Source organism: Rhinopithecus bieti, unplaced genomic scaffold, assembly GCF_001698545.2.
Source record: "Rhinopithecus bieti isolate Rb0 unplaced genomic scaffold, ASM169854v2 scaffold_2350, whole genome shotgun sequence".
Lineage (NCBI taxonomy): Eukaryota > Metazoa > Chordata > Mammalia > Primates > Cercopithecidae > Rhinopithecus > Rhinopithecus bieti.
The window spans coordinates 4,337,532-4,345,204 of NW_016803902.1; the positions used below are offsets into that span (position 1 = coordinate 4,337,532).

The 7,673-nt window shown below is 37.6% G+C and overlaps 1 long non-coding RNA gene across 1 annotated transcript in view; it reads right to left on the reverse strand.

The window, feature by feature from the left end:
- Positions 1 to 3,574: 3,574 nt before the first annotated feature.
- Positions 3,575 to 7,673, reverse strand: part of LOC108519111 (uncharacterized) — a 54,249-nt gene continuing 50,150 nt past the window's right edge. Inside the window, exon 4 of the long non-coding RNA XR_001882530.1 lies at positions 3,575 to 3,679. This is a non-coding gene — a long non-coding RNA (uncharacterized LOC108519111). The remainder of the gene's footprint in view (positions 3,680 to 7,673) is intronic.

Sequence of the window (7,673 nt, forward strand, 5' to 3'; positions counted from 1 at the left end):
AATAGAAGTCAGGGACCTAAAGTCAGGAAGGAAACTGTCTAAAGGTTAGTCAAGCAGAAGAGACCACTCGGCCATTTTGGTCACTGGAAAAGTGTGGAGAAAAGTCATTTCAGGCAATATAATGATAATCGTGCCACAAAGCACATTGATCACCTAATATATACCACACTAAATACTTTGGTCACACATATGCACCCACATGCGCAAATCCCATTTGCTATTCACATTTTACGAATGATTAAACTAGGTCTTAGAGATATTAAATAGCATAGTAGAGGCTGTATAACCAGCACAATTGCAGAGCTGGGATTTGCAACCTGGTCACTTAATCCCAAATTAGATGATTTTCACCACTGATAAAATGCTGCTTTCCAGTTGGTTGAAGAAAATATATGTATAACTTATTTTGAGAGATTGGTTTGTTTTCCCAACATTTTGTTGTGATAATTTTAGACATACAGCAAAACTAAAAGCATTTTACAGTGAACCTCTATGAACTCCTGACCTATACTCTTGCCATAAACATTCTACTATACTCACCTTATTACTTATCTATGTCTTCAATGCTACATCCATCCATCAGTCTCATTTTATATCAGTACTTTTCTCCCTAAATACATCATCACATGTATTATTAAATAGATTTGAATGTTGTTTACAGATTTTTTATTTTGTTATAAAATTTACAAAATAAAATGAACAAATCTCAAGTGTACATTCACTGACTTTTCATACATACACATACTTGTGTCACTCAAACTCCTCTCAATACATAGAAACTTACCATCACCATAGAAAGTTTTCTCATGTTCTTTTCTCATCACTCCTCCCTCAACCCCAAGAGGCAAACTTTCTTCTAATTTGATGCTTCTCTAGGTTAGTTTTCCTTTTCCTAGAAATTAAATAAATAAAATCAGACAGTATAGTATCTTATGCAAGACCTCTGTATAGTTAGTTGTATGTGTCAACTTGGCCAGGCCATAGTACCCAGTTATTTACTCAAACACCAATGTGGATGTTGCCGTGAAGGTATTTTGTGTATGTATTTATCATCTACAATCAATTGACTCTAAGTAAAACATATTATTCTGACTAATGCCTTTGGGCCTCATCCAATCAGTTGAAGTCCTGAGGAGTAAAAACTGAGCTTTGCTGAAGAAGAAATTCAGCATTATGACTGCAGCATCAACTTGTGCCTGGGTTTCCAGCCTGCTGGCCTGCCCTACGGACTTTGGCCTTGCTAGCCCCACAATCACGTGAACCAGTTTACTAAAACACTCTATTGATTCTGATTCTGTCCAGGTTTTGGCTAATTATAAATGAAGCTGCTATAAGTAGTTTTTATTAAGGCATTTTGTAAACATACATTTTTATTTATCTTGGGTAATTATCTTGGTGTGAAGAATCATAAAATGTATATTCAGTTTTATAAGAAACTCTCAGAACTTTTGTCCAAAGTGTACAATTTAATATTCTCACCACCATATATGAGAGTACTAATTGCTCCATATTCTCACCAACACTTGTTATGGTCAGTCCTTTAAAATTTTGCTATTCTTGTGGGTGCATAGTGGCATGGCATTGTTTATTAAGTTGCATGTCCCTGATGTGAACAGCTTCTTCATGTGCCAAGTGGCCACTCGTATATCCTTTTCTGTCTCATATCTGTTCAGTACCCTTGTCTGTTCCTCCACTGTCCTTTCTATCATCTGTGATATCATCCTCTTGCCGAATAAATATCTTGATAATATCCTCTCCAGACAAGACTGGCTTTCATTAATATATCATTTGAGATCTAATAAAGTCAGTATCTTCTACAGGGAGATCATTTAGCAAGGTTATATCACTGATTTGAAGATAAGAGTGCAAAGCATTTTTTGAAAAGCATTAACTCCTTTCCCTCTATATTCTAGAGTGGTTTTATGGTACAGAGTGAGTTGAATTACACTGTGTAGCTATGTATATACTTTATTGGACACATTTCTTAGTTTTTAACTTAAATTGAAATATCGTTTCTTAGTCTGATCAACACTTTAGTTTGCTATTTGCCATCACTTTTTATGAGTTGTATTTTCTTACATAAAACATTCCAATCACTTGTTTATTACTTCTATTTTCCATTTGTGCAGTAGCATAGAAACTTCAAGCAAACATCTGTGGGAAAATTATTTGTGTCAAAGGAAATGCCAGAGATCTCACTATGTATATACTGCAAAAAAAATGCAAATACTGTCTGTCACTCTTACCCTGATCTACTTACTCTAGTAGTGAAAATACACTCTTAAAAATTGATTCAATTTCTCTGTATTACAAATTTAGGGAGAGCTTTTCTTTATTTTTTAAGTCAGTTTTATAGGTATATTTTCCCTTCATTTCTCTATCCTAGTTATAGAACATAGGCTCTGTTTGAAAAAAAAATCTTTGCTCATCTCACATAGATAGAACCTTTATGAAATGAGGGAATTCAGTGGGAGATCTTATTAGTAACACCGACACTGCTCATTTTTTGGTGAGACCTCGACAGTTTTCCCATTTCCGTCAGCAGTACATGTCATTTCTCATCAGTTATTTTCCTTTTTCAGGATATATAAAAAGAGCAAGTGGTATTGGGAGAGAAAAAAGCATAACTTCCTTATTGTTATAAGTTCTTAAGAACGAGGGACTTAGCAGTTCCTTGATTAAATCTAAAAAGACAAGAAACTCTTTGGTCTCTTTACTTATTTTTCTTGGTACTTTTGAAGTGATTCAGACCTTGACCCTCCCCACATTTGGAAATCAATACACTGCCTGGCTAATGGAGTACTAATATAAGGCCACCTGCCTACTTAGAGAGTTGTTGAAAGATGAGATACAAAACCTACCACATTGGAGTTTTTGGTCTGAGGCTTTTGTTTGAAGTACTGAAACACTTTCAATTTCATACAAATTCTTTTTTTTTTTTTTTTTTTTTTTTTTTTTTTTTTTTTTTTTTTTTTTTTTTGAAGCAGAGTCTTGTCGTGTCGCCAGGCTGGAGTGCAGTGGTGTGGTCTCGGCTCACTGCAACCTCTGCCTCCTGGGTTCAAGTGGTTCTCCTGCCTCAGCCTCCTGAGTAGCTGGAACTACAGGCACCTGCCACCACGCATAGCTTATTTTGTATATTTTAGTAGAGATAGGGTTTCACCATGTTGGCCAGGATGGTCTTGATCTCTTGACCTCGTGATCTGCTTGTCTTGGCCTCCTGAAGTGCTGGGATTACAGGCGTGAGCCACTGTTCCTTGCCCCAAATTCTTGTAGCATATTGTGGGAATGGGGAATTAAAATAAGAGACTCTAGCCAGGTATGCACCTTCTCAAAGCTATGGAACATACGGGCTTAAAGAGATTGTTACGACTTCATTCCCCTGAGTTGGGTTGAACACATGGGTGCAAAGTCTCTGGAGCCTCTCAGGGTTCTTAGTTGTCTAGAAAGCATGTTCTTATTTGACCTTTACGAAGAACCCTTTTAGTTTTTGCCACCCCCATATCAAAGTAGTGCCACAAAAGTCAACTGTAGGAACACAATAAAGGAAGTTCGTATGGCTTCTCAAAGGAAATGGTAAATTAGAGCCCTCATTTATTTGTTGGTGAAATATTTCTTGAGTGCCTACAATGTTCCAGATGTTCTTGTTCACTGCCTTGGATGGGGACTCCGTAGTTCATGTCTAGTGGAGAGAAATGGAAATGTTCATAGTTAGTTACAATCTCTTAGATATTAGATATTGAGGTGTGCACAGAGAACTATGGGTGCTTAAGGGAGGATCCACCTACGTATGTGTTAGTGTGTGTATACATGTGTATTGCAAAGAATGTCAGTGATGGTTAGAGAAGATTCCTGTGAAATATAATACTATTAATGGAATTTTGAAAGAATGAGTGGGAGTTAGCCAGGGCAGTATAGTAGAAAGGGTATTTATGCTAGAAAAGAGCATTTGCAATGATAGAGAAATATAGGAGAACATGGCTCATCTGAGGAAGGTCGAGCAGCTTAGTCTGATTGGAGTTTAAGGTTTAGTGGGGAAGAGTGGAGACGTGTGAGGTTTGAGAGTTTTGCCAGATTTTGAAGGTTCTGTTAGGCCACGTAGGGGCTAATGGATGGACCATCACAGAGGTTTAAACAGGAGAATGCCATAATCAGATCTGATGTTAAGAAATATCACTTTTGTAAGGTAATGAATGAATCAAAAAGCAGCAGAATGATCAGCAATAGTAATAATTGAAAACACTTGGTAATGTTCAATGCCAGTCTTTTTCAGCCTGCTTTTTAGGCACTAACTCATGTAATCCTCACAACAATTTTATTCTTGAGTACTATTATTATCTGTGTCTTACAGATAAAGAAATAGAGACACAGAGCTATAAAGCAATTTTTCCAGGTTTACTCAGATAATGAATGGTAGAATAACAACTCAAATCTAGCAGGCTGGCTGTCCATGTTCTTACCATTATGTTAGACTCCCTTTCAATAACTACAGCATTTATTGAGAACTTTCACTATACCAGGCAGTGTTCTAAGCATGTTACAAGCAAAAGCTAATATGCTAGAACCACACCATGAAGTAAGTACTGTTAATATTAATATTCCCATTTTATAGATGATATAACTAAGGAGAGAGGTTAAATAATTTGTCTAATATTACTTACATAGTAAGTAGCAGAGGTTGAATTCAGACTTGGAAGTCTGAAATAAGAACCTGAGCTCTTCACCTCTGTATTGTATAGATGTGGGTAGACTATCTACGGGTGTGTTAAAATAATCAAGGCAGAAGTCATGGTGGCCTGAACTAACAGAGTGATAGCAGAAATAAGGGATATAAATCCAAGGTATATTAAGAAAGTAAATTTTAGGGAATCTTAAATGACTATTGGAAGAATAGTGGGGAGTGAAAGTAAGATATTAAAGATGACCTGAATGATGAAGCCTAACACGTAGGGTCCTGTATTATTGTCTATTGTTGCATAACAAATCAACCCCAAATTTAGCAGCTTAAAACAACAAATATTTATTACTTTGCAGTTTCCATGGGTCAGGAATCTGGGTTAGGCTTAGCTAAGTGCCTCTGTCTCAAGGTGTTTTATTATATTGCAGTCCAGTTGTCAACCATGTCTGTGGTCTCATCTGAAGGATTATCTTGCAGAGGACCCTCTTGCAGGCTCACTCACATGCATTTTGTCAGGCCTCTGTCCCTTGTCACATGGACCTTCAGTATGATGGCTGGCTTCTCCAGAATGAGCAATCCAAGAGATAGAAGCCACAGTCCTTTTATAGGCTAATCTCAGAAGTGACATCATATCACATCTGTGGTATTCCAATTATTAGAAGGGAGTTTGTATTAGTCTATTTTCACACTGCTGATAAAGACATACCTGAGACTAGGAAGAAAAAAGATGTTTAATTGAACTTACAGTTCCACATGACTGGGGAGGCCTCAGAATCATGGCAGGAGGTGAAAGGCACTTCTTACATGGTGGTGGCAAGAGAAAATGAGAAAGATGCAAAAGTGGAAGCCCCTAATAAAACCATCAGATCTCATGGGACTTGATCACTACCACAAGAACAGTCTGGGGAAAACCGCCCCCATTATTCAAATTACCCCCAGCAGATCCTTCCTACAACATGTGGGAATTATAGAAGCACAATTTAAGATGAGATTTGGGTGGGGACACAGAGGTAAACTACATCAGAGTTAGTAAGTCCAGTTGACCCTCATGAAGAGGAGATTACTCAAGGACATGAATACTATAGAGATCAGTGGGATTCATCTTTAAGACCACCTATCAAAGTCTTTATTCCATGGCATCCTTTTCTTAGGACACCATAATATCCTGTTTGAAAACCACTTATTTAAATGATGGGCAGAGAAATCAGAGCTCAAAATGGAAACTGGGACATAAGAAACTACAGAGGCAAGAGAGAAGCCAGAAGGGGCTTCCAAAAACCACTAAAGTTTTGGGAAATAATGTCAAATACTATACTAATATCAGAAGCCACCCCTGAGAGTGTCATTGGTAATCTAGGCAGGGCAATTGCATTACTATAGGGGAGTGGAAGGAGATTACTGTGGATAGAAGAGTGAAGTTAAGGAGTAAAAATAGTGAGAACAGGTGACTTTTTCAAAAGAGTCCTGTTGTGATGAAAGAAGAGTGTGTGCTAAATAGAGGTGATCTGTGCTTAAAAGAGACTTTAAAAAGAAAGAGATGCAACATACAAAACCCTTTCTGATGATAAGGTGACTCTGTAGGATAACTAACAAAGAAGAAAAAAAAGCCATGTGGAATGTGATACTGCAGTCCTTCATCCCTTGGCCAAGGCCTCTGCTGTCACCTATGCAAGTTGCAGAGGAGCAAAACATGGAATCTATGCCATGGACTAATGTGAAGATAAAGATTTGAAAAGAAAGTCCAAAGGGAAACTCAGAAAAATGTTTTCTATCATTTTATTTCTGCTTCTGATAATATGTTAAAATTTCCTGATATGTTGTATTGCTGTGCTATAACACAGTGTTCATTCTGAACATTTGGATCTTTTACCCATGTTACATTTTTGTTAGGGAGATAATGCTCACGCTAATGCATCAAATGTAATTGTGATAGTGAAGTAAGTGCTAGGAAACACACATTTCTTTGAATCTTCTTCCAGTTCATGTATGTCCCCGCTTTTTAATCTTCTGCCCTAAAGGGTGTCTCTTGAGTTCTCTTAGTTAAATGTAGTATCACTGTGTTTCCCAGGGAGGCAGTTCTACTGTAGTGGTTAATGTCACAGGATCTGGAATTAGATCACCTGGCTTCAATTTCCAGCACTTACATTGATTATTACGTGACCTTGGGAGACTCTGTAACTGCTCTGTGCCTCAATTTTATCACTTGAAAAATGGTAAACACTTCACCACCTGCAAAATGATAAAATATTTCTTACTGGGATTGTTATGAACATGAATAAAGTACTAGCAATTGGAAAAATGCCTAGCATATGGGAAACTCTCAACAAATTTTAGGTTCCATCAGCATCATCATCATCATCGTCATCATCATCCTATTGCTCCCACCTGAAACCTTCATTATCATTGACCCTTTCCTTTTCAGCTTCATCCTTCCATGTCTTATTGACTATTCAGTCTGTGCTCCATTTGAAGTAGCCAGTATACTTGTGGGTTTTTTTTTTATTATTATACTTTAAGTTCTAGGGTACATGTGCACAATGTGCAGGCTTGTTACATATGTATACATGTGCCATGTTGGTGTGCTGCACCCATTAACTCGTCATTTACATTAGGTATATCTCCTAATGCTATCCCTCCCCACCCCTCCCCACAATAGGACCCAGTATGTGATGATCCCCTTCCTGTGTCCAAGTGATCTGATTGTTCACTTCCCACCTATGAGTGAGAACACGTGGTATTTGGTTTTCTGTTCTTGCGATAGTTTGCTGAGAATGATGGTTTCCAGCTGCATCCTTTTGTATGGCTGCATAGTATTCCATGGTGTATATGTGCCACATTTTCTTAATCCAGTCTGTCACTGATGGACATTTAGGTTGATTCCAAGTCTTTGCTATTGTGAATAGTGCCACGATAAACATATGTGTGCATGTGTCTTTATAGCAGCATGACTTATAATCCTTTGGGTATATCCCCAGTAATGGGATGGCTGGGTCAAATG